This window comes from Phyllobates terribilis, unplaced genomic scaffold (genome assembly GCF_046119375.1).
Source record: "Phyllobates terribilis strain yellow unplaced genomic scaffold, ASM4611937v1 Scaffold_8__6_contigs__length_399053987, whole genome shotgun sequence".
NCBI lineage: Eukaryota > Metazoa > Chordata > Amphibia > Anura > Dendrobatidae > Phyllobates > Phyllobates terribilis.
Genome location: NW_027362768.1, coordinates 348009389 through 348032262, shown reverse-complemented (window position 1 = coordinate 348032262; position 22874 = coordinate 348009389). Strand labels below are relative to the sequence as shown.

The 22874-nt window shown below is 45.5% G+C and overlaps 17 non-coding genes across 17 annotated transcripts; all 17 read right to left on the bottom strand.

Annotated features, from left to right (window-relative positions):
- Nucleotides 1–1020: 1020 nt before the first annotated feature.
- LOC141158835 (U2 spliceosomal RNA) lies at nt 1021–1211 on the bottom strand. Its single transcript, XR_012248856.1, has one exon. It is a non-coding gene; the product is annotated as a U2 spliceosomal RNA (small nuclear RNA).
- A 1117-nt stretch (nt 1212–2328) lies between these two features.
- On the bottom strand, nt 2329–2519 carry LOC141158834 (U2 spliceosomal RNA). The gene has a single exon (XR_012248855.1). It is a non-coding gene; the product is annotated as a U2 spliceosomal RNA (small nuclear RNA).
- A 1116-nt stretch (nt 2520–3635) lies between these two features.
- Nucleotides 3636–3826, bottom strand: LOC141158833 (U2 spliceosomal RNA). Its single transcript, XR_012248854.1, has one exon. It is a non-coding gene; the product is annotated as a U2 spliceosomal RNA (small nuclear RNA).
- A 1116-nt stretch (nt 3827–4942) lies between these two features.
- On the bottom strand, nt 4943–5133 carry LOC141158832 (U2 spliceosomal RNA). Its single transcript, XR_012248853.1, has one exon. It is a non-coding gene; the product is annotated as a U2 spliceosomal RNA (small nuclear RNA).
- A 1115-nt stretch (nt 5134–6248) lies between these two features.
- LOC141158831 (U2 spliceosomal RNA) lies at nt 6249–6439 on the bottom strand. Its single transcript, XR_012248852.1, has one exon. It is a non-coding gene; the product is annotated as a U2 spliceosomal RNA (small nuclear RNA).
- Nucleotides 6440–7562: 1123 nt separating this feature from the next.
- On the bottom strand, nt 7563–7753 carry LOC141158830 (U2 spliceosomal RNA). The gene has a single exon (XR_012248851.1). It is a non-coding gene; the product is annotated as a U2 spliceosomal RNA (small nuclear RNA).
- A 1120-nt stretch (nt 7754–8873) lies between these two features.
- LOC141158829 (U2 spliceosomal RNA) lies at nt 8874–9064 on the bottom strand. The gene has a single exon (XR_012248850.1). It is a non-coding gene; the product is annotated as a U2 spliceosomal RNA (small nuclear RNA).
- Nucleotides 9065–10184: 1120 nt separating this feature from the next.
- LOC141159817 (U2 spliceosomal RNA) lies at nt 10185–10375 on the bottom strand. The gene has a single exon (XR_012249813.1). It is a non-coding gene; the product is annotated as a U2 spliceosomal RNA (small nuclear RNA).
- A 1116-nt stretch (nt 10376–11491) lies between these two features.
- LOC141158828 (U2 spliceosomal RNA) lies at nt 11492–11682 on the bottom strand. The gene has a single exon (XR_012248849.1). It is a non-coding gene; the product is annotated as a U2 spliceosomal RNA (small nuclear RNA).
- A 1121-nt stretch (nt 11683–12803) lies between these two features.
- On the bottom strand, nt 12804–12994 carry LOC141158827 (U2 spliceosomal RNA). Its single transcript, XR_012248848.1, has one exon. It is a non-coding gene; the product is annotated as a U2 spliceosomal RNA (small nuclear RNA).
- A 1118-nt stretch (nt 12995–14112) lies between these two features.
- LOC141158826 (U2 spliceosomal RNA) lies at nt 14113–14303 on the bottom strand. The gene has a single exon (XR_012248847.1). It is a non-coding gene; the product is annotated as a U2 spliceosomal RNA (small nuclear RNA).
- A 1117-nt stretch (nt 14304–15420) lies between these two features.
- On the bottom strand, nt 15421–15611 carry LOC141158824 (U2 spliceosomal RNA). Its single transcript, XR_012248845.1, has one exon. It is a non-coding gene; the product is annotated as a U2 spliceosomal RNA (small nuclear RNA).
- Nucleotides 15612–16726: 1115 nt separating this feature from the next.
- On the bottom strand, nt 16727–16917 carry LOC141158823 (U2 spliceosomal RNA). Its single transcript, XR_012248844.1, has one exon. It is a non-coding gene; the product is annotated as a U2 spliceosomal RNA (small nuclear RNA).
- A 1117-nt stretch (nt 16918–18034) lies between these two features.
- Nucleotides 18035–18225, bottom strand: LOC141158822 (U2 spliceosomal RNA). The gene has a single exon (XR_012248843.1). It is a non-coding gene; the product is annotated as a U2 spliceosomal RNA (small nuclear RNA).
- A 1117-nt stretch (nt 18226–19342) lies between these two features.
- On the bottom strand, nt 19343–19533 carry LOC141159992 (U2 spliceosomal RNA). The gene has a single exon (XR_012249983.1). It is a non-coding gene; the product is annotated as a U2 spliceosomal RNA (small nuclear RNA).
- A 1119-nt stretch (nt 19534–20652) lies between these two features.
- Nucleotides 20653–20843, bottom strand: LOC141159991 (U2 spliceosomal RNA). Its single transcript, XR_012249982.1, has one exon. It is a non-coding gene; the product is annotated as a U2 spliceosomal RNA (small nuclear RNA).
- A 1117-nt stretch (nt 20844–21960) lies between these two features.
- Nucleotides 21961–22151, bottom strand: LOC141160014 (U2 spliceosomal RNA). Its single transcript, XR_012250004.1, has one exon. It is a non-coding gene; the product is annotated as a U2 spliceosomal RNA (small nuclear RNA).
- Nucleotides 22152–22874: the final 723 nt, after the last annotated feature.

Sequence of the window (22874 nt, the reverse complement as noted above, 5' to 3'; positions counted from 1 at the left end):
CAACCTCTAGATCCCTCACATGCCTGCACTTTTCGGCTTGCTGCTGCTGCAATCCACGCGTTTTAGATCTGCATAACTCCACCTCTTTTAGCACAGTACCCTCAACCCCCGGCTGTTCCCACCCGCCTCAACACCGTTGGAAGGGAGGAGAACCAATTAAGGCGGGGGGGGTGGGTGGAACGAGCAGCTGTCTACCCTTAGCAGGAGGGTTGCTGATTAATTACCTCTCCTGCTGCTGCTGCTGCTGGCTGTCCAGCAGCAGACTGAAGGTGGCTGCTGCTGTGCGCAGGTATATAAAGGCTCAGAGCCTATTATGACACGCGCAGCCAGCGTTCCATTGCCACATTCCGTCTACTGCAGGCGGGATACCTGGATGGCTGAATGTCACTGAGAAGCTCACAGAGACCGCCATAAGCAACAGTTTAAAAGAATGCCACAGACTAATCAACCAAACTTTTTGGGTTGGTTTCTCTTTTATAGTCTGCAGGCATTAAATGAAAGAAGTCAGTGTTCCAGCAGAGGGAGACAACGTTTCAGAAAAGGCATTGTAGCAAACCAAAAAAGAAATTTTAAGCGCAGCAGAGTAACCAGCTCACATACCTGTTAGCTCAGGTGAGTTTAAAAGGCTGCTGTTGATAACAAGGGCATTTGCTAAATAGATGGTGTGTGTGCAACAATATACTGAAAGGTCAATTATATTGTGCAGCTTATCTCACCACCTGTAGTTATTTAGGTGAAAGCTCCAAAATGCTTGCCTAATATGTCTGTTTATCCAAAAGGAAGTATAGAGGGAGAGCTAGATAGATAGCATTGCATTACATTACATGGCAATGCAATGCACAGTTGCTGAAGTTGAACCAAAATGAGCTTGTCATCTGGCTTCTGCAACTTTTAACATGAAAAATCCAATGAGGAGAAGAAAAGCAAAGCCAAAGAGTCCATCCCAAAATCCGACAAACAAGCCAAATGAACAAAAAGCATTGAATTCAATTCTTTCTGATTTTAGAAACTGCATTAAAGAAGGGGTGCACCGGTCCTGGAGATACTGCAATACCAGGTCAATGCGTGGAGTGGACAGAGCAAGCTCTTTTTCCATCTCCCTGTTCTAAAAATCCATTTAATATATGGTCCCCAGATAGGGGACGTATCAGATATTAAACTGATAAGAACAGATACTACACTTGATCTTAGCCAAAAGGCCGAGAAGCGATAACCAGAATTGGTTTCCGACTACGGTGCCACCCAAGGATTCTGAAAAGTCCATTTGTGGAGATGGCCACCTGGACTCCCGTTAAGAAGACATGCTGTCAACCTCTAGATCCCTCACATGCCTGCACTTTTCGGCTTGCTGCTGCTGCAATCCACGCGTTTTAGATCTGCATAACTCCACCTCTTTTAGCACAGTACCCTCAACCCCCGGCTGTTCCCACCCGCCTCAACACCGTTGGAAGGGAGGAGAGCCAATTAAGGCGGGGGGGGGGGGTGGAACGAGCAGCTGTCTACCCTTAGCAGGAGGGTTGCTGATTAATTACCTCTCCTGCTGCTGCTGCTGCTGGCTGTCCAGCAGCAGACTGAAGGTGGCTGCTGCTGTGCGCAGGTATATAAAGGCTCAGAGCCTGTTATGACACGGCCAGCCAGCGTTCCATTGCCACATTCCGTCTACTGCAGGCGGGATACCTGGATAGCTGAATGTCACTGAGAAGCTCACAGAGACCGCCATAAGCAACAGTTTAAAAGAATGCCACAGACTAATCAACCAAACTTTTTGGGTTGGTTTCTCTTTTATAGTCTGCAGGCATTAAATGAAAGAAGTCAGTGTTCCAGCAGAGGGAGACAACGTTTCAGAAAAGGAATTGTAGCAAACCAAAAAAGAAATTTTAAGCGCAGCAGAGTAACCAGCTCACATACCTGTTAGCTCAGGTGAGTTTAAAAGGCTGCTGTTGATAACAAGGGCATTTGCTAAATAGATGGTGTGTGTGCAACAATATACTGAAAGGTCAATTATATTGTGCAGCTTATCTCACCACCTGTAGTTATTTAGGTGAAAGCTCCAAAATGCTTGCCTAATATGTCTGTTTATCCAAAAGGAAGTATAGAGGGAGAGCTAGATAGATAGCATTGCATTACATTACATGGCAATGCAATGCACAGTTGCTGAAGTTGAACCAAAATGAGCTTGTCATCTGGCTTCTGCAACTTTTAACATGAAAAATCCAATGAGGAGAAGAAAAGCAAAGCCAAAGAGTCCATCCCAAAATCCGACAAACAAGCCAAATGAACAAAAAGCATTGAATTCAATTCTTTCTGATTTTAGAAACTGCATTAAAGAAGGGGTGCACCGGTCCTGGAGATACTGCAATACCAGGTCAATGCGTGGAGTGGACAGAGCAAGCTCTTTTTCCATCTCCCTGTTCTAAAAATCCATTTAATATATGGTCCCCAGATAGGGGACGTATCAGATATTAAACTGATAAGAACAGATACTACACTTGATCTTAGCCAAAAGGCCGAGAAGCGATAACCAGAATTGGTTTCCGACTACGGTGCCACCCAAGGATTCTGAAAAGTCCATTTGTGGAGATGGCCACCTGGACTCCCGTTAAGAAGACATGCTGTCAACCTCTAGATCCCTCACATGCCTGCACTTTTCGGCTTGCTGCTGCTGCAATCCACGCGTTTTAGATCTGCATAACTCCACCTCTTTTAGCACAGTACCCTCAACCCCCGGCTGTTCCCACCCGCCTCAACACCGTTGGAAGGGAGGAGAACCAATTAAGGCGGGGGGGGGGGTGGAACAAGCAGCTGTCTACCCTTAGCAGGAGGGTTGCTGATTAATTACCTCTCCTGCTGCTGCTGCTGCTGGCTGTCCAGCAGCAGACTGAAGGTGGCTGCTGCTGTGCGCAGGTATATAAAGGCTCAGAGCCTATTATGACACGCGCAGCCAGCGTTCCATTGCCACATTCCGTCTACTGCAGGCGGGATACCTGGATGGCTGAATGTCACTGAGAAGCTCACAGAGACCGCCATAAGCAGCAGTTTAAAAGAATGCCACAGACTAATCAACCAAACTTTTTGGGTTGGTTTCTCTTTTATAGTCTGCAGGCATTAAATGAAAGAAGTCAGTGTTCCAGCAGAGGGAGACAACGTTTCAGAAAAGGCATTGTAGCAAACCAAAAAAGAAATTTTAAGCGCAGCAGAGTAACCAGCTCACATACCTGTTAGCTCAGGTGAGTTTAAAAGGCTGCTGTTGATAACAAGGGCATTTGCTAAATAGATGGTGTGTGTGCAACAATATACTGAAAGGTCAATTATATTGTGCAGCTTATCTCACCACCTGTAGTTATTTAGGTGAAAGCTCCAAAATGCTTGCCTAATATGTCTGTTTATCCAAAAGGAAGTATAGAGGGAGAGCTAGATAGATAGCATTGCATTACATTACATGGCAATGCAATGCACAGTTGCTGAAGTTGAACCAAAATGAGCTTGTCATCTGGCTTCTGCAACTTTTAACATGAAAAATCCAATGAGGAGAAGAAAAGCAAAGCCAAAGAGTCCATCCCAAAATCCGACAAACAAGCCAAATGAACAAAAAGCATTGAATTCAATTCTTTCTGATTTTAGAAACTGCATTAAAGAAGGGGTGCACCGGTCCTGGAGATACTGCAATACCAGGTCAATGCGTGGAGTGGACAGAGCAAGCTCTTTTTCCATCTCCCTGTTCTAAAAATCCATTTAATATATGGTCCCCAGATAGGGGACGTATCAGATATTAAACTGATAAGAACAGATACTACACTTGATCTTAGCCAAAAGGCCGAGAAGCGATAACCAGAATTGGTTTCCGACTACGGTGCCACCCAAGGATTCTGAAAAGTCCATTTGTGGAGATGGCCACCTGGACTCCCGTTAAGAAGACATGCTGTCAACCTCTAGATCCCTCACATGCCTGCACTTTTCGGCTTGCTGCTGCTGCAATCCACGCGTTTTAGATCTGCATAACTCCACCTCTTTTAGCACAGTACCCTCAACCCCCGGCTGTTCCCACCCGCCTCAACACCGTTGGAAGGGAGGAGAACCAATTAAGGCGGGGGGGGGGGTGGAACGAGCAGCTGTCTACCCTTAGCAGGAGGGTTGCTGATTAATTACCTCTCCTGCTGCTGCTGCTGCTGGCTGTCCAGCAGCAGACTGAAGGTGGCTGCTGCTGTGCGCAGGTATATAAAGGCTCAGAGCCTATTATGACACGCGCAGCCAGCGTTCCATTGCCACATTCCGTCTACTGCAGGCGGGATACCTGGATGGCTGAATGTCACTGAGAAGCTCACAGAGACCGCCATAAGCAACAGTTTAAAAGAATGCCACAGACTAATCAACCAAACTTTTTGGGTTGGTTTCTCTTTTATAGTCTGCAGGCATTAAATGAAAGAAGTCAGTGTTCCAGCAGAGGGAGACAACGTTTCAGAAAAGGCATTGTAGCAAACCAAAAAAGAAATTTTAAGCGCAGCAGAGTAACCAGCTCACATACCTGTTAGCTCAGGTGAGTTTAAAAGGCTGCTGTTGATAACAAGGGCATTTGCTAAATAGATGGTGTGTGTGCAACAATATACTGAAAGGTCAATTATATTGTGCAGCTTATCTCACCACCTGTAGTTATTTAGGTGAAAGCTCCAAAATGCTTGCCTAATATGTCTGTTTATCCAAAAGGAAGTATAGAGGGAGAGCTAGATAGATAGCATTGCATTACATTACATGGCAATGCAATGCACAGTTGCTGAAGTTGAACCAAAATGAGCTTGTCATCTGGCTTCTGCAACTTTTAACATGAAAAATCCAATGAGGAGAAGAAAAGCAAAGCCAAAGAGTCCATCCCAAAATCCGACAAACAAGCCAAATGAACAAAAAGCATTGAATTCAATTCTTTCTGATTTTAGAAACTGCATTAAAGAAGGGGTGCACCGGTCCTGGAGATACTGCAATACCAGGTCAATGCGTGGAGTGGACAGAGCAAGCTCTTTTTCCATCTCCCTGTTCTAAAAATCCATTTAATATATGGTCCCCAGATAGGGGACGTATCAGATATTAAACTGATAAGAACAGATACTACACTTGATCTTAGCCAAAAGGCCGAGAAGCGATAACCAGAATTGGTCTCCGACTACGGTGCCACCCAAGGATTCTGAAAAGTCCATTTGTGGAGATGGCCACCTGGACTCCCGTTAAGAAGACATGCTGTCAACCTCTAGATCCCTCACATGCCTGCACTTTTCGGCTTGCTGCTGCTGCAATCCACGCGTTTTAGATCTGCATAACTCCACCTCTTTTAGCACAGTACCCTCAACCCCCGGCTGTTCCCACCCGCCTCAACACCGTTGGAAGGGAGGAGAACCAATTAAGGCGGGGGGGGGGTGGAACGAGCAGCTGTCTACCCTTAGCAGGAGGGTTGCTGATTAATTACCTCTCCTGCTGCTGCTGCTGCTGGCTGTCCAGCAGCAGACTGAAGGTGGCTGCTGCTGTGCGCAGGTATATAAAGGCTCAGAGCCTATTATGACACGCGCAGCCAGCGTTCCATTGCCACATTCCGTCTACTGCAGGCGGGATACCTGGATGGCTGAATGTCACTGAGAAGCTCACAGAGACCGCCATAAGCAACAGTTTAAAAGAATGCCACAGACTAATCAACCAAACTTTTTGGGTTGGTTTCTCTTTTATAGTCTGCAGGCATTAAATGAAAGAAGTCAGTGTTCCAGCAGAGGGAGACAACGTTTCAGAAAAGGCATTGTAGCAAACCAAAAAAGAAATTTTAAGCGCAGCAGAGTAACCAGCTCACATACCTGTTAGCTCAGGTGAGTTTAAAAGGCTGCTGTTGATAACAAGGGCATTTGCTAAATAGATGGTGTGTGTGCAACAATATACTGAAAGGTCAATTATATTGTGCAGCTTATCTCACCACCTGTAGTTATTTAGGTGAAAGCTCCAAAATGCTTGCCTAATATGTCTGTTTATCCAAAAGGAAGTATAGAGGGAGAGCTAGATAGATAGCATTGCATTACATTACATGGCAATGCAATGCACAGTTGCTGAAGTTGAACCAAAATGAGCTTGTCATCTGGCTTCTGCAACTTTTAACATGAAAAATCCAATGAGGAGAAGAAAAGCAAAGCCAAAGAGTCCATCCCAAAATCCGACAAACAAGCCAAATGAACAAAAAGCATTGAATTCAATTCTTTCTGATTTTAGAAACTGCATTAAAGAAGGGGTGCACCGGTCCTGGAGATACTGCAATACCAGGTCAATGCGTGGAGTGGACAGAGCAAGCTCTTTTTCCATCTCCCTGTTCTAAAAATCCATTTAATATATGGTCCCCAGATAGGGGACGTATCAGATATTAAACTGATAAGAACAGATACTACACTTGATCTTAGCCAAAAGGCCGAGAAGCGATAACCAGAATTGGTCTCCGACTACGGTGCCACCCAAGGATTCTGAAAAGTCCATTTGTGGAGATGGCCACCTGGACTCCCGTTAAGAAGACATGCTGTCAACCTCTAGATCCCTCACATGCCTGCACTTTTCGGCTTGCTGCTGCTGCAATCCACGCGTTTTAGATCTGCATAACTCCACCTCTTTTAGCACAGTACCCTCAACCCCCGGCTGTTCCCACCCGCCTCAACACCGTTGGAAGGGAGGAGAACCAATTAAGGCGGGGGGGGGGGGGGAGGGTGGAACGAGCAGCTGTCTACCCTTAGCAGGAGGGTTGCTGATTAATTACCTCTCCTGCTGCTGCTGCTGCTGGCTGTCCAGCAGGAGACTGAAGGTGGCTGCTGCTGTGCGCAGGTATATAAAAGCTCAGAGCCTATTATGACACGCGCAGCCAGCGTTCCATTGCCACATTCCGTCTACTGCAGGCGGGATACCTGGATGGCTGAATGTCACTGAGAAGCTCACAGAGACCGCCATAAGCAACAGTTTAAAAGAATGCCACAGACTAATCAACCAAACTTTTTGGGTTGGTTTCTCTTTTATAGTCTGCAGGCATTAAATGAAAGAAGTCAGTGTTCCAGCAGAGGGAGACAACGTTTCAGAAAAGGCATTGTAGCAAACCAAAAAAGAAATTTTAAGCGCAGCAGAGTAACCAGCTCACATACCTGTTAGCTCAGGTGAATTTAAAAGGCTGCTGTTGATAACAAGGGCATTTGCTAAATAGATGGTGTGTGTGCAACAATATACTGAAAGGTCAATTATGTTGTGCAGCTTATCTCACCACCTGTAGTTATTTAGGTGAAAGCTCCAAAATGCTTGCCTAATATGTCTGTTTATCCAAAAGGAAGTATAGCGGGAGAGCTAGATAGATAGCATTGCATTACATTACATGGCAATGCAATGCACAGTTGCTGAAGTTGAACCAAAATGAGCTTGTCATCTGGCTTCTGCAACTTTTAACATGAAAAATCCAATGAGGAGAAGAAAAGCAAAGCCAAAGAGTCCATCCCAAAATCCGACAAACAAGCCAAATGAACAAAAAGCATTGAATTCAATTCTTTCTGATTTTAGAAACTGCATTAAAGAAGGGGTGCACCGGTCCTGGAGATACTGCAATACCAGGTCAATGCGTGGAGTGGACAGAGCAAGCTCTTTTTCCATCTCCCTGTTCTAAAAATCCATTTAATATATGGTCCCCAGATAGGGGACGTATCAGATATTAAACTGATAAGAACAGATACTACACTTGATCTTAGCCAAAAGGCCGAGAAGCGATAACCAGAATTGGTTTCCGACTACGGTGCCACCCAAGGATTCTGAAAAGTCCATTTGTGGAGATGGCCACCTGGACTCCCGTTAAGAAGACATGCTGTCAACCTCTAGATCCCTCACATGCCTGCACTTTTCGGCTTGCTGCTGCTGCAATCCACGCGTTTTAGATCTGCATAACTCCACCTCTTTTAGCACAGTACCCTCAACCCCCGGCTGTTCCCACCCGCCTCAACACCGTTGGAAGGGAGGAGAACCAATTAAGGCGGGGGGGGGGGGGGGTGGAACGAGCAGCTGTCTACCCTTAGCAGGAGGGTTGCTGATTAATTACCTCTCCTGCTGCTGCTGCTGCTGGCTGTCCAGCAGCAGACTGAAGGTGGCTGCTGCTGTGCGCAGGTATATAAAGGCTCAGAGCCTATTATGACACGCGCAGCCAGCGTTCCATTGCCACATTCCGTCTACTGCAGGCGGGATACCTGGATGGCTGAATGTCACTGAGAAGCTCACAGAGACCGCCATAAGCAACAGTTTAAAAGAATGCCACAGACTAATCAACCAAACTTTTTGGGTTGGTTTCTCTTTTATAGTCTGCAGGCATTAAATGAAAGAAGTCAGTGTTCCAGCAGAGGGAGACAACGTTTCAGAAAAGGCATTGTAGCAAACCAAAAAAGAAATTTTAAGCGCAGCAGAGTAACCAGCTCACATACCTGTTAGCTCAGGTGAGTTTAAAAGGCTGCTGTTGATAACAAGGGCATTTGCTAAATAGATGGTGTGTGTGCAACAATATACTGAAAGGTCAATTATATTGTGCAGCTTATCTCACCACCTGTAGTTATTTAGGTGAAAGCTCCAAAATGCTTGCCTAATATGTCTGTTTATCCAAAAGGAAGTATAGAGGGAGAGCTAGATAGATAGCATTGCATTACATTACATGGCAATGCAATGCACAGTTCCTGAAGTTGAACCAAAATGAGCTTGTCATCTGGCTTCTGCAACTTTTAACATGAAAAATCCAATGAGGAGAAGAAAAGCAAAGCCAAAGAGTCCATCCCAAAATCCGACAAACAAGCCAAATGAACAAAAAGCATTGAATTCAATTCTTTCTGATTTTAGAAACTGCATTAAAGAAGGGGTGCACCGGTCCTGGAGATACTGCAATACCAGGTCAATGCGTGGAGTGGACAGAGCAAGCTCTTTTTCCATCTCCCTGTTCTAAAAATCCATTTAATATATGGTCCCCAGATAGGGGACGTATCAGATATTAAACTGATAAGAACAGATACTACACTTGATCTTAGCCAAAAGGCCGAGAAGCGATAACCAGAATTGGTTTCCGACTACGGTGCCACCCAAGGATTCTGAAAAGTCCATTTGTGGAGATGGCCACCTGGACTCCCGTTAAGAAGACATGCTGTCAACCTCTAGATCCCTCACATGCCTGCACTTTTCGGCTTGCTGCTGCTGCAATCCACGCGTTTTAGATCTGCATAACTCCACCTCTTTTAGCACAGTACCCTCAACCCCCGGCTGTTCCCACCCGCCTCAACACCGTTGGAAGGGAGGAGAACCAATTAAGGCGGGGGGGGGGGAGGGTGGAACGAGCAGCTGTCTACCCTTAGCAGGAGGGTTGCTGATTAATTACCTCTCCTGCTGCTGCTGCTGCTGGCTGTCCAGCAGCAGACTGAAGGTGGCTGCTGCTGTGCGCAGGTATATAAAGGCTCAGAGCCTATTATGACACGCGCAGCCAGCGTTCCATTGCCACATTCCGTCTACTGCAGGCGGGATACCTGGATGGCTGAATGTCACTGAGAAGCTCACAGAGACCGCCATAAGCAACAGTTTAAAAGAATGCCACAGACTAATCAACCAAACTTTTTGGGTTGGTTTCTCTTTTATAGTCTGCAGGCATTAAATGAAAGAAGTCAGTGTTCCAGCAGAGGGAGACAACGTTTCAGAAAAGGCATTGTAGCAAACCAAAAAAGAAATTTTAAGCGCAGCAGAGTAACCAGCTCACATACCTGTTAGCTCAGGTGAGTTTAAAAGGCTGCTGTTGATAACAAGGGCATTTGCTAAATAGATGGTGTGTGTGCAACAATATACTGAAAGGTCAATTATATTGTGCAGCTTATCTCACCACCTGTAGTTATTTAGGTGAAAGCTCCAAAATGCTTGCCTAATATGTCTGTTTATCCAAAAGGAAGTATAGAGGGAGAGCTAGATAGATAGCATTGCATTACATTACATGGCAATGCAATGCACAGTTCCTGAAGTTGAACCAAAATGAGCTTGTCATCTGGCTTCTGCAACTTTTAACATGAAAAATCCAATGAGGAGAAGAAAAGCAAAGCCAAAGAGTCCATCCCAAAATCCGACAAACAAGCCAAATGAACAAAAAGCATTGAATTCAATTCTTTCTGATTTTAGAAACTGCATTAAAGAAGGGGTGCACCGGTCCTGGAGATACTGCAATACCAGGTCAATGCGTGGAGTGGACAGAGCAAGCTCTTTTTCCATCTTCCTGTTCTAAAAATCCATTTAATATATGGTCCCCAGATAGGGGACGTATCAGATATTAAACTGATAAGAACAGATACTACACTTGATCTTAGCCAAAAGGCCGAGAAGCGATAACCAGAATTGGTTTCCGACTACGGTGCCACCCAAGGATTCTGAAAAGTCCATTTGTGGAGATGGCCACCTGGACTCCCGTTAAGAAGACATGCTGTCAACCTCTAGATCCCTCACATGCCTGCACTTTTCGGCTTGCTGCTGCTGCAATCCACGCGTTTTAGATCTGCATAACTCCACCTCTTTTAGCACAGTACCCTCAACCCCCGGCTGTTCCCACCCGCCTCAACACCGTTGGAAGGGAGGAGAACCAATTAAGGCGGGGGGGGGGGTGGAACGAGCAGCTGTCTACCCTTAGCAGGAGGGTTGCTGATTAATTACCTCTCCTGCTGCTGCTGCTGCTGGCTGTCCAGCAGCAGACTGAAGGTGGCTGCTGCTGTGCGCAGGTATATAAAGGCTCAGAGCCTATTATGACACGCGCAGCCAGCGTTCCATTGCCACATTCCGTCTACTGCAGGCGGGATACCTGGATGGCTGAATGTCACTGAGAAGCTCACAGAGACCGCCATAAGCAACAGTTTAAAAGAATGCCACAGACTAATCAACCAAACTTTTTGGGTTGGTTTCTCTTTTATAGTCTGCAGGCATTAAATGAAAGAAGTCAGTGTTCCAGCAGAGGGAGACAACGTTTCAGAAAAGGCATTGTAGCAAACCAAAAAAGAAATTTTAAGCGCAGCAGAGTAACCAGCTCACATACCTGTTAGCTCAGGTGAGTTTAAAAGGCTGCTGTTGATAACAAGGGCATTTGCTAAATAGATGGTGTGTGTGCAACAATATACTGAAAGGTCAATTATATTGTGCAGCTTATCTCACCACCTGTAGTTATTTAGGTGAAAGCTCCAAAATGCTTGCCTAATATGTCTGTTTATCCAAAAGGAAGTATAGAGGGAGAGCTAGATAGATAGCATTGCATTACATTACATGGCAATGCAATGCACAGTTCCTGAAGTTGAACCAAAATGAGCTTGTCATCTGGCTTCTGCAACTTTTAACATGAAAAATCCAATGAGGAGAAGAAAAGCAAAGCCAAAGAGTCCATCCCAAAATCCGACAAACAAGCCAAATGAACAAAAAGCATTGAATTCAATTCTTTCTGATTTTAGAAACTGCATTAAAGAAGGGGTGCACCGGTCCTGGAGATACTGCAATACCAGGTCAATGCGTGGAGTGGACAGAGCAAGCTCTTTTTCCATCTCCCTGTTCTAAAAATCCATTTAATATATGGTCCCCAGATAGGGGACGTATCAGATATTAAACTGATAAGAACAGATACTACACTTGATCTTAGCCAAAAGGCCGAGAAGCGATAACCAGAATTGGTTTCCGACTACGGTGCCACCCAAGGATTCTGAAAAGTCCATTTGTGGAGATGGCCACCTGGACTCCCGTTAAGAAGACATGCTGTCAACCTCTAGATCCCTCACATGCCTGCACTTTTCGGCTTGCTGCTGCTGCAATCCACGCGTTTTAGATCTGCATAACTCCACCTCTTTTAGCACAGTACCCTCAACCCCCGGCTGTTCCCACCCGCCTCAACACCGTTGGAAGGGAGGAGAACCAATTAAGGCGGGGGGGGGGTGGAACGAGCAGCTGTCTACCCTTAGCAGGAGGGTTGCTGATTAATTACCTCTCCTGCTGCTGCTGCTGCTGCTGCTGGCTGTCCAGCAGCAGACTGAAGGTGGCTGCTGCTGTGCGCAGGTATATAAAGGCTCAGAGCCTATTATGACACGCGCAGCCAGCGTTCCATTGCCACATTCCGTCTACTGCAGGCGGGATACCTGGATGGCTGAATGTCACTGAGAAGCTCACAGAGACCGCCATAAGCAACAGTTTAAAAGAATGCCACAGACTAATCAACCAAACTTTTTGGGTTGGTTTCTCTTTTATAGTCTGCAGGCATTAAATGAAAGAAGTCAGTGTTCCAGCAGAGGGAGACAACGTTTCAGAAAAGGCATTGTAGCAAACCAAAAAAGAAATTTTAAGCGCAGCAGAGTAACCAGCTCACATACCTGTTAGCTCAGGTGAGTTTAAAAGGCTGCTGTTGATAACAAGGGCATTTGCTAAATAGATGGTGTGTGTGCAACAATATACTGAAAGGTCAATTATATTGTGCAGCTTATCTCACCACCTGTAGTTATTTAGGTGAAAGCTCCAAAATGCTTGCCTAATATGTCTGTTTATCCAAAAGGAAGTATAGAGGGAGAGCTAGATAGATAGCATTGCATTACATTACATGGCAATGCAATGCACAGTTGCTGAAGTTGAACCAAAATGAGCTTGTCATCTGGCTTCTGCAACTTTTAACATGAAAAATCCAATGAGGAGAAGAAAAGCAAAGCCAAAGAGTCCATCCCAAAATCCGACAAACAAGCCAAATGAACAAAAAGCATTGAATTCAATTCTTTCTGATTTTAGAAACTGCATTAAAGAAGGGGTGCACCGGTCCTGGAGATACTGCAATACCAGGTCAATGCGTGGAGTGGACAGAGCAAGCTCTTTTTCCATCTCCCTGTTCTAAAAATCCATTTAATATATGGTCCCCAGATAGGGGACGTATCAGATATTAAACTGATAAGAACAGATACTACACTTGATCTTAGCCAAAAGGCCGAGAAGCGATAACCAGAATTGGTTTCCGACTACGGTGCCACCCAAGGATTCTGAAAAGTCCATTTGTGGAGATGGCCACCTGGACTCCCGTTAAGAAGACATGCTGTCAACCTCTAGATCCCTCACATGCCTGCACTTTTCGGCTTGCTGCTGCTGCAATCCACGCGTTTTAGATCTGCATAACTCCACCTCTTTTAGCACAGTACCCTCAACCCCCGGCTGTTCCCACCCGCCTCAACACCGTTGGAAGGGAGGAGAACCAATTAAGGCGGGGGGGGGGGGGTGGAACGAGCAGCTGTCTACCCTTAGCAGGAGGGTTGCTGATTAATTACCTCTCCTGCTGCTGCTGCTGCTGGCTGTCCAGCAGCAGACTGAAGGTGGCTGCTGCTGTGCGCAGGTATATAAAGGCTCAGAGCCTATTATGACACGCGCAGCCAGCGTTCCATTGCCACATTCCGTCTACTGCAGGCGGGATACCTGGATGGCTGAATGTCACTGAGAAGCTCACAGAGACCGCCATAAGCAACAGTTTAAAAGAATGCCACAGACTAATCAACCAAACTTTTTGGGTTGGTTTCTCTTTTATAGTCTGCAGGCATTAAATGAAAGAAGTCAGTGTTCCAGCAGAGGGAGACAACGTTTCAGAAAAGGCATTGTAGCAAACCAAAAAAGAAATTTTAAGCGCAGCAGAGTAACCAGCTCACATACCTGTTAGCTCAGGTGAGTTTAAAAGGCTGCTGTTGATAACAAGGGCATTTGCTAAATAGATGGTGTGTGTGCAACAATATACTGAAAGGTCAATTATATTGTGCAGCTTATCTCACCACCTGTAGTTATTTAGGTGAAAGCTCCAAAATGCTTGCCTAATATGTCTGTTTATCCAAAAGGAAGTATAGAGGGAGAGCTAGATAGATAGCATTGCATTACATTACATGGCAATGCAATGCACAGTTGCTGAAGTTGAACCAAAATGAGCTTGTCATCTGGCTTCTGCAACTTTTAACATGAAAAATCCAATGAGGAGAAGAAAAGCAAAGCCAAAGAGTCCATCCCAAAATCCGACAAACAAGCCAAATGAACAAAAAGCATTGAATTCAATTCTTTCTGATTTTAGAAACTGCATTAAAGAAGGGGTGCACCGGTCCTGGAGATACTGCAATACCAGGTCAATGCGTGGAGTGGACAGAGCAAGCTCTTTTTCCATCTCCCTGTTCTAAAAATCCATTTAATATATGGTCCCCAGATAGGGGACGTATCAGATATTAAACTGATAAGAACAGATACTACACTTGATCTTAGCCAAAAGGCCGAGAAGCGATAACCAGAATTGGTTTCCGACTACGGTGCCACCCAAGGATTCTGAAAAGTCCATTTGTGGAGATGGCCACCTGGACTCCCGTTAAGAAGACATGCTGTCAACCTCTAGATCCCTCACATGCCTGCACTTTTCGGCTTGCTGCTGCTGCAATCCACGCGTTTTAGATCTGCATAACTCCACCTCTTTTAGCACAGTACCCTCAACCCCCGGCTGTTCCCACCCGCCTCAACACCGTTGGAAGGGAGGAGAACCAATTAAGGCGGGGGGGGGGGGTGGAACGAGCAGCTGTCTACCCTTAGCAGGAGGGTTGCTGATTAATTACCTCTCCTGCTGCTGCTGCTGCTGGCTGTCCAGCAGCAGACTGAAGGTGGCTGCTGCTGTGCGCAGGTATATAAAGGCTCAGAGCCTATTATGACACGCGCAGCCAGCGTTCCATTGCCACATTCCGTCTACTGCAGGCGGGATACCTGGATGGCTGAATGTCACTGAGAAGCTCACAGAGACCGCCATAAGCAACAGTTTAAAAGAATGCCACAGACTAATCAACCAAACTTTTTGGGTTTGTTTCTCTTTTATAGTCTGCAGGCATTAAATGAAAGAAGTCAGTGTTCCAGCAGAGGGAGACAACGTTTCAGAAAAGGCATTGTAGCAAACCAAAAAAGAAATTTTAAGCGCAGCAGAGTAACCAGCTCACATACCTGTTAGCTCAGGTGAGTTTAAAAGGCTGCTGTTGATAACAAGGGCATTTGCTAAATAGATGGTGTGTGTGCAACAATATACTGAAAGGTCAATTATATTGTGCAGCTTATCTCACCACCTGTAGTTATTTAGGTGAAAGCTCCAAAATGCTTGCCTAATATGTCTGTTTATCCAAAAGGAAGTATAGAGGGAGAGCTAGATAGATAGCATTGCATTACATTACATGGCAATGCAATGCACAGTTGCTGAAGTTGAACCAAAATGAGCTTGTCATCTGGCTTCTGCAACTTTTAACATGAAAAATCCAATGAGGAGAAGAAAAGCAAAGCCAAAGAGTCCATCCCAAAATCCGACAAACAAGCCAAATGAACAAAAAGCATTGAATTCAATTCTTTCTGATTTTAGAAACTGCATTAAAGAAGGGGTGCACCGGTCCTGGAGATACTGCAATACCAGGTCAATGCGTGGAGTGGACAGAGCAAGCTCTTTTTCCATCTCCCTGTTCTAAAAATCCATTTAATATATGGTCCCCAGATAGGGGACGTATCAGATATTAAACTGATAAGAACAGATACTACACTTGATCTTAGCCAAAAGGCCGAGAAGCGATAACCAGAATTCGTTTCCGACTACGGTGCCACCCAAGGATTCTGAAAAGTCCATTTGTGGAGATGGCCACCTGGACTCCCGTTAAGAAGACATGCTGTCAACCTCTAGATCCCTCACATGCCTGCACTTTTCGGCTTGCTGCTGCTGGAATCCACGCGTTTTAGATCTGCATAACTCCACCTCTTTTAGCACAGTACCCTCAACCCCCGGCTGTTCCCACCCGCCTCAACACAGTTGGAAGGGAGGAGAACCAATTAAGGCGGGGGGGGGGTGGAACGAGCAGCTGTCTACCCTTAGCAGGAGGGTTGCTGATTAATTACCTCTCCTGCTGCTGCTGCTGCTGGCTGTCCAGCAGCAGACTGAAGGTGGCTGCTGCTGTGCGCAGGTATATAAAGGCTCAGAGCCTATTATGACACGCGCAGCCAGCGTTCCATTGCCACATTCCGTCTACTGCAGGCGGGATACCTGGATGGCTGAATGTCACTGAGAAGCTCACAGAGACCGCCATAAGCAACAGTTTAAAAGAATGCCACAGACTAATCAACCAAACTTTTTGGGTTGGTTTCTCTTTTATAGTCTGCAGGCATTAAATGAAAGAAGTCAGTGTTCCAGCAGAGGGAGACAACGTTTCAGAAAAGGCATTGTAGCAAACCAAAAAAGAAATTTTAAGCGCAGCAGAGTAACCAGCTCACATACCTGTTAGCTCAGGTGAGTTTAAAAGGCTGCTGTTGATAACAAGGGCATTTGCTAAATAGATGGTGTGTGTGCAACAATATACTGAAAGGTCAATTATATTGTGCAGCTTATCTCACCACCTGTAGTTATTTAGGTGAAAGCTCCAAAATGCTTGCCTAATATGTCTGTTTATCCAAAAGGAAGTATAGAGGGAGAGCTAGATAGATAGCATTGCATTACATTACATGGCAATGCAATGCACAGTTGCTGAAGTTGAACCAAAATGAGCTTGTCATCTGGCTTCTGCAACTTTTAACATGAAAAATCCAATGAGGAGAAGAAAAGCAAAGCCAAAGAGTCCATCCCAAAATCCGACAAACAAGCCAAATGAACAAAAAGCATTGAATTCAATTCTTTCTGATTTTAGAAACTGCATTAAAGAAGGGGTGCACCGGTCCTGGAGATACTGCAATACCAGGTCAATGCGTGGAGTGGACAGAGCAAGCTCTTTTTCCATCTCCCTGTTCTAAAAATCCATTTAATATATGGTCCCCAGATAGGGGACGTATCAGATATTAAACTGATAAGAACAGATACTACACTTGATCTTAGCCAAAAGGCCGAGAAGCGATAACCAGAATTGGTTTCCGACTACGGTGCCACCCAAGGATTCTGAAAAGTCCATTTGTGGAGATGGCCACCGGGACTCCCGTTAAGAAGACATGCTGTCAACCTCTAGATCCCTCACATGCCTGCACTTTTCGGCTTGCTGCTGCTGCTGCAATCCACGCGTTTTAGATCTGCATAACTCCACCTCTTTTAGCACAGTACCCTCAACCCCCGGCTGTTCCCACCCGCCTCAACACCGTTGGAAGGGAGGAGAACCAATTAAGGCGGGGGGGGGTGGAACGAGCAGCTGTCTACCCTTAGCAGGAGGGTTGCTGATTAATTACCTCTCCTGCTGCTGCTGCTGCTGGCTGTCCAGCAGCAGACTGAAGGTGGCTGCTGCTGTGCGCAGGTATATAAAGGCTCAGAGCCTATTATGACACGCGCAGCCAGCGTTCCATTGCCACATTCCGTCTACTGCAGGCGGGATACCTGGATGGCTGAATGTCACTGAGAAGCTCACAGAGACCGCCATAAGCAACAGTTTAAAAGAATGCCACAGACTAATCAACCAAACTTTTTGGGTTGGTTTCTCTTTTATAGTCTGCAGGCATTAAATGAAAGAAGTCAGTGTTCCAGCAGAGGGAGACAACGTTTCAGAAAAGGCATTGTAGCAAACCAAAAAAGAAATTTTAAGCGCAGCAGAGTAACCAGCTCACATACCTGTTAGCTCAGGTGAGTTTAAAAGGCTGCTGTTGATAACAAGGGCATTTGCTAAATAGATGGTGTGTGTGCAACAATATACTGAAAGGTCAATTATATTGTGCAGCTTATCTCACCACCTGTAGTTATTTAGGTGAAAGCTCCAAAATGCTTGCCTAATATGTCTGTTTATCCAAAAGGAAGTATAGAGGGAGAGCTAGATAGATAGCATTGCATTACATTACATGGCAATGCAATGCACAGTTGCTGAAGTTGAACCAAAATGAGCTTGTCATCTGGCTTCTGCAACTTTTAACATGAAAAATCCAATGAGGAGAAGAAAAGCAAAGCCAAAGAGTCCATCCCAAAATCCGACAAACAAGCCAAATGAACAAAAAGCATTGAATTCAATTCTTTCTGATTTTAGAAACTGCATTAAAGAAGGGGTGCACCGGTCCTGGAGATACTGCAATACCAGGTCAATGCGTGGAGTGGACAGAGCAAGCTCTTTTTCCATCTCCCTGTTCTAAAAATCCATTTAATATATGGTCCCCAGATAGGGGACGTATCAGATATTAAACTGATAAGAACAGATACTACACTTGATCTTAGCCAAAAGGCCGAGAAGCGATAACCAGAATTGGTTTCCGACTACGGTGCCACCCAAGGATTCTGAAAAGTCCATTTGTGGAGATGGCCACCTGGACTCCCGTTAAGAAGACATGCTGTCAACCTCTAGATCCCTCACATGCCTGCACTTTTCGGCTTGCTGCTGCTGCAATCCACGCATTTTAGATCTGCATAACTCCACCTCTTTTAGCACAGTACCCTCAACCCCCGGCTGTTCCCACCCGCCTCAACACCGTTGGAAGGGAGGAGAACCAATTAAGGCGGGGGGGGGGGGTGGAACGAGCAGCTGTCTACCCTTAGCAGGAGGGTTGCTGATTAATTACCTCTCCTGCTGCTGCTGCTGCTGGCTGTCCAGCAGCAGACTGAAGGTGGCTGCTGCTGTGCGCAGGTATATAAAGGCTCAGAGCCTATTATGACACGCGCAGCCAGCGTTCCATTGCCACATTCCGTCTACTGCAGGCGGGATACCTGGATGGCTGAATGTCACTGAGAAGCTCACAGAGACCGCCATAAGCAACAGTTTAAAAGAATGCCACAGACTAATCAACCAAACTTTTTGGGTTGGTTTCTCTTTTATAGTCTGCAGGCATTAAATGAAAGAAGTCAGTGTTCCAGCAGAGGGAGACAACGTTTCAGAAAAGGCATTGTAGCAAACCAAAAAAGAAATTTTAAGCGCAGCAGAGTAACCAGCTCACATACCTGTTAGCTCAGGTGAGTTTAAAAGGCTGCTGTTGATAACAAGGGCATTTGCTAAATAGATGGTGTGTGTGCAACAATATACTGAAAGGTCAATTATATTGTGCAGCTTATCTCACCACCTGTAGTTATTTAGGTGAAAGCTCCAAAATGCTTGCCTAATATGTCTGTTTATCCAAAAGGAAGTATAGAGGGAGAGCTAGATAGATAGCATTGCATTACATTACATGGCAATGCAATGCACAGTTGCTGAAGTTGAACCAAAATGAGCTTGTCATCTGGCTTCTGCAACTTTTAACATGAAAAATCCAATGAGGAGAAGAAAAGCAAAGCCAAAGAGTCCATCCCAAAATCCGACAAACAAGCCAAATGAACAAAAAGCATTGAATTCAATTCTTTCTGATTTTAGAAACTGCATTAAAGAAGGGGTGCACCGGTCCTGGAGATACTGCAATACCAGGTCAATGCGTGGAGTGGACAGAGCAAGCTCTTTTTCCATCTCCCTGTTCTAAAAATCCATTTAATATATGGTCCCCAGATAGGGGACGTATCAGATATTAAACTGATAAGAACAGATACTACACTTGATTTTAGCCAAAAGGCCGAGAAGCGATAACCAGAATTGGTTTCCGACTACGGTGCCACCCAAGGATTCTGAAAAGTCCATTTGTGGAGATGGCCACCTGGACTCCCGTTAAGAAGACATGCTGTCAACCTCTAGATCCCTCACATGCCTGCACTTTTCGGCTTGCTGCTGCTGCAATCCACGCGTTTTAGATCTGCATAACTCCACCTCTTTTAGCACAGTACCCTCAACCCCCGGCTGTTCCCACCCGCCTCAACACCGTTGGAAGGGAGGAGAACCAATTAAGGCGGGGGGGGGGGGGGTGGAACGAGCAGCTGTCTACCCTTAGCAGGAGGGTTGCTGATTAATTACCTCTCCTGCTGCTGCTGCTGCTGGCTGTCCAGCAGCAGACTGAAGGTGGCTGCTGCTGTGCGCAGGTATATAAAGGCTCAGAGCCTATTATGACACGCGCAGCCAGCGTTCCATTGCCACATTCCGTCTACTGCAGGCGGGATACCTGGATGGCTGATTGTCACTGAGAAGCTCACAGAGACCGCCATAAGCAACAGTTTAAAAGAATGCCACAGACTAATCAACCAAACTTTTTGGGTTGGTTTCTCTTTTATAGTCTGCAGGCATTAAATGAAAGAAGTCAGTGTTCCAGCAGAGGGAGACAACGTTTCAGAAAAGGCATTGTAGCAAACCAAAAAAGAAATTTTAAGCGCAGCAGAGTAACCAGCTCACATACCTGTTAGCTCAGGTGAGTTTAAAAGGCTGCTGTTGATAACAAGGGCATTTGCTAAATAGATGGTGTGTGTGCAACAATATACTGAAAGGTCAATTATATTGTGCAGCTTATCTCACCACCTGTAGTTATTTAGGTGAAAGCTCCAAAATGCTTGCCTAATATGTCTGTTTATCCAAAAGGAAGTATAGAGGGAGAGCTAGATAGATAGCATTGCATTACATTACATGGCAATGCAATGCACAGTTGCTGAAGTTGAACCAAAATGAGCTTGTCATCTGGCTTCTGCAACTTTTAACATGAAAAATCCAATGAGGAGAAGAAAAGCAAAGCCAAAGAGTCCATCCCAAAATCCGACAAACAAGCCAAATGAACAAAAAGCATTGAATTCAATTCTTTCTGATTTTAGAAACTGCATTAAAGAAGGGGTGCACCGGTCCTGGAGATACTGCAATACCAGGTCAATGCGTGGAGTGGACAGAGCAAGCTCTTTTTCCATCTCCCTGTTCTAAAAATCCATTTAATATATGGTCCCCAGATAGGGGACGTATCAGATATTAAACTGATAAGAACAGATACTACACTTGATTTTAGCCAAAAGGCCGAGAAGCGATAACCAGAATTGGTTTCCGACTACGGTGCCACCCAAGGATTCTGAAAAGTCCATTTGTGGAGATGGCCACCTGGACTCCCGTTAAGAAGACATGCTGTCAACCTCTAGATCCCTCACATGCCTGCACTTTTCGGCTTGCTGCTGCTGCAATCCACGCGTTTTAGATCTGCATAACTCCACCTCTTTTAGCACAGTACCCTCAACCCCCGGCTGTTCCCACCCGCCTCAACACCGTTGGAAGGGAGGAGAACCAATTAAGGCGGGGGGGGGGGGTGGAACGAGCAGCTGTCTACCCTTAGCAGGAGGGTTGCTGATTAATTACCTCTCCTGCTGCTGCTGCTGCTGGCTGTCCAGCAGCAGACTGAAGGTGGCTGCTGCTGTGCGCAGGTATATAAAGGCTCAGAGCCTATTATGACACGCGCAGCCAGCGTTCCATTGCCACATTCCGTCTACTGCAGGCGGGATACCTGGATGGCTGATTGTCACTGAGAAGCTCACAGAGACCGCCATAAGCAACAGTTTAAAAGAATGCCACAGACTAATCAACCAAACTTTTTGGGTTGGTTTCTCTTTTATAGTCTGCAGGCATTAAATGAAAGAAGTCAGTGTTCCAGCAGAGGGAGACAACGTTTCAGAAAAGGCATTGTAGCAAACCAAAAAAGAAATTTTAAGCGCAGCAGAGTAACCAGCTCACATACCTGTTAGCTCAGGTGAGTTTAAAAGGCTGCTGTTGATAACAAGGGCATTTGCTAAATAGATGGTGTGTGTGCAACAATATACTGAAAGGTCAATTATATTGTGCAGCTTATCTCACCACCTGTAGTTATTTAGGTGAAAGCTCCAAAATGCTTGCCTAATATGTCTTTTTATCCAAAAGGAAGTATAGAGGGAGAGCTAGATAGATAGCATTGCATTACATTACATGGCAATGCAATGCACAGTTGCTGAAGTTGAACCAAAATGAGCTTGTCATCTGGCTTCTGCAACTTTTAACATGAAAAATCCAATGAGGAGAAGAAAAGCAAAGCCAAAGAGTCCATCCCAAAATCCGACAAACAAGCCAAATGAACAAAAAGCATTGAATTCAATTCTTTCTGATTTTAGAAACTGCATTAAAGAAGGGGTGCACCGGTCCTGGAGATACTGCAATACCAGGTCAATGCGTGGAGTGGACAGAACAAGCTCTTTTTCCATCTCCCTGTTCTAAAAATCCATTTAATATATGGTCCCCAGATAGGGGACGTATCAGATATTAAACTGATAAGAACAGATACTACACTTGGTCTTAGCCAAAAGGCCGAGAAGCGATAACCAGAATTGGTTTCCGACTACGGTGCCACCCAAGGATTCTGAAAAGTCCATTTGTGGAGATGGCCACCTGGACTCCCGTTAAGAAGACATGCTGTCAACCTCTAGATCCCTCACATGCCTGCACTTTTCGGCTTGCTGCTGCTGCAATCCACGCGTTTTAGATCTGCATAACTCCACCTCTTTTAGCACAGTACCCTCAACCCCCGGCTGTTCCCACCCGCCTCAACACCGTTGGAAGGGAGGAGAACCAATTAAGGCGGGGGGGGGGGGTGGAACGAGCAGCTGTCTACCCTTAGCAGGAGGGTTGCTGATTAATTACCTCTCCTGCTGCTGCTGCTGCTGGCTGTCCAGCAGCAGACTGAAGGTGGCTGCTGCTGTGCGCAGGTATATAAAGGCTCAGAGCCTATTATGACACGCGCAGCCAGCGTTCCATTGCCACATTCCGTCTACTGCAGGCGGGATACCTGGATGGCTGAATGTCACTGAGAAGCTCACAGAGACCGCCATAAGCAACAGTTTAAAAGAATGCCACAGACTAATCAACCAAACTTTTTGGGTTGGTTTCTCTTTTATAGTCTGCAGGCATTAAATGAAAGAAGTCAGTGTTCCAGCAGAGGGAGACAACGTTTCAGAAAAGGCATTGTAGCAAACCAAAAAAGAAATTTTAAGCGCAGCAGAGTAACCAGCTCACATACCTGTTAGCTCAGGTGAGTTTAAAAGG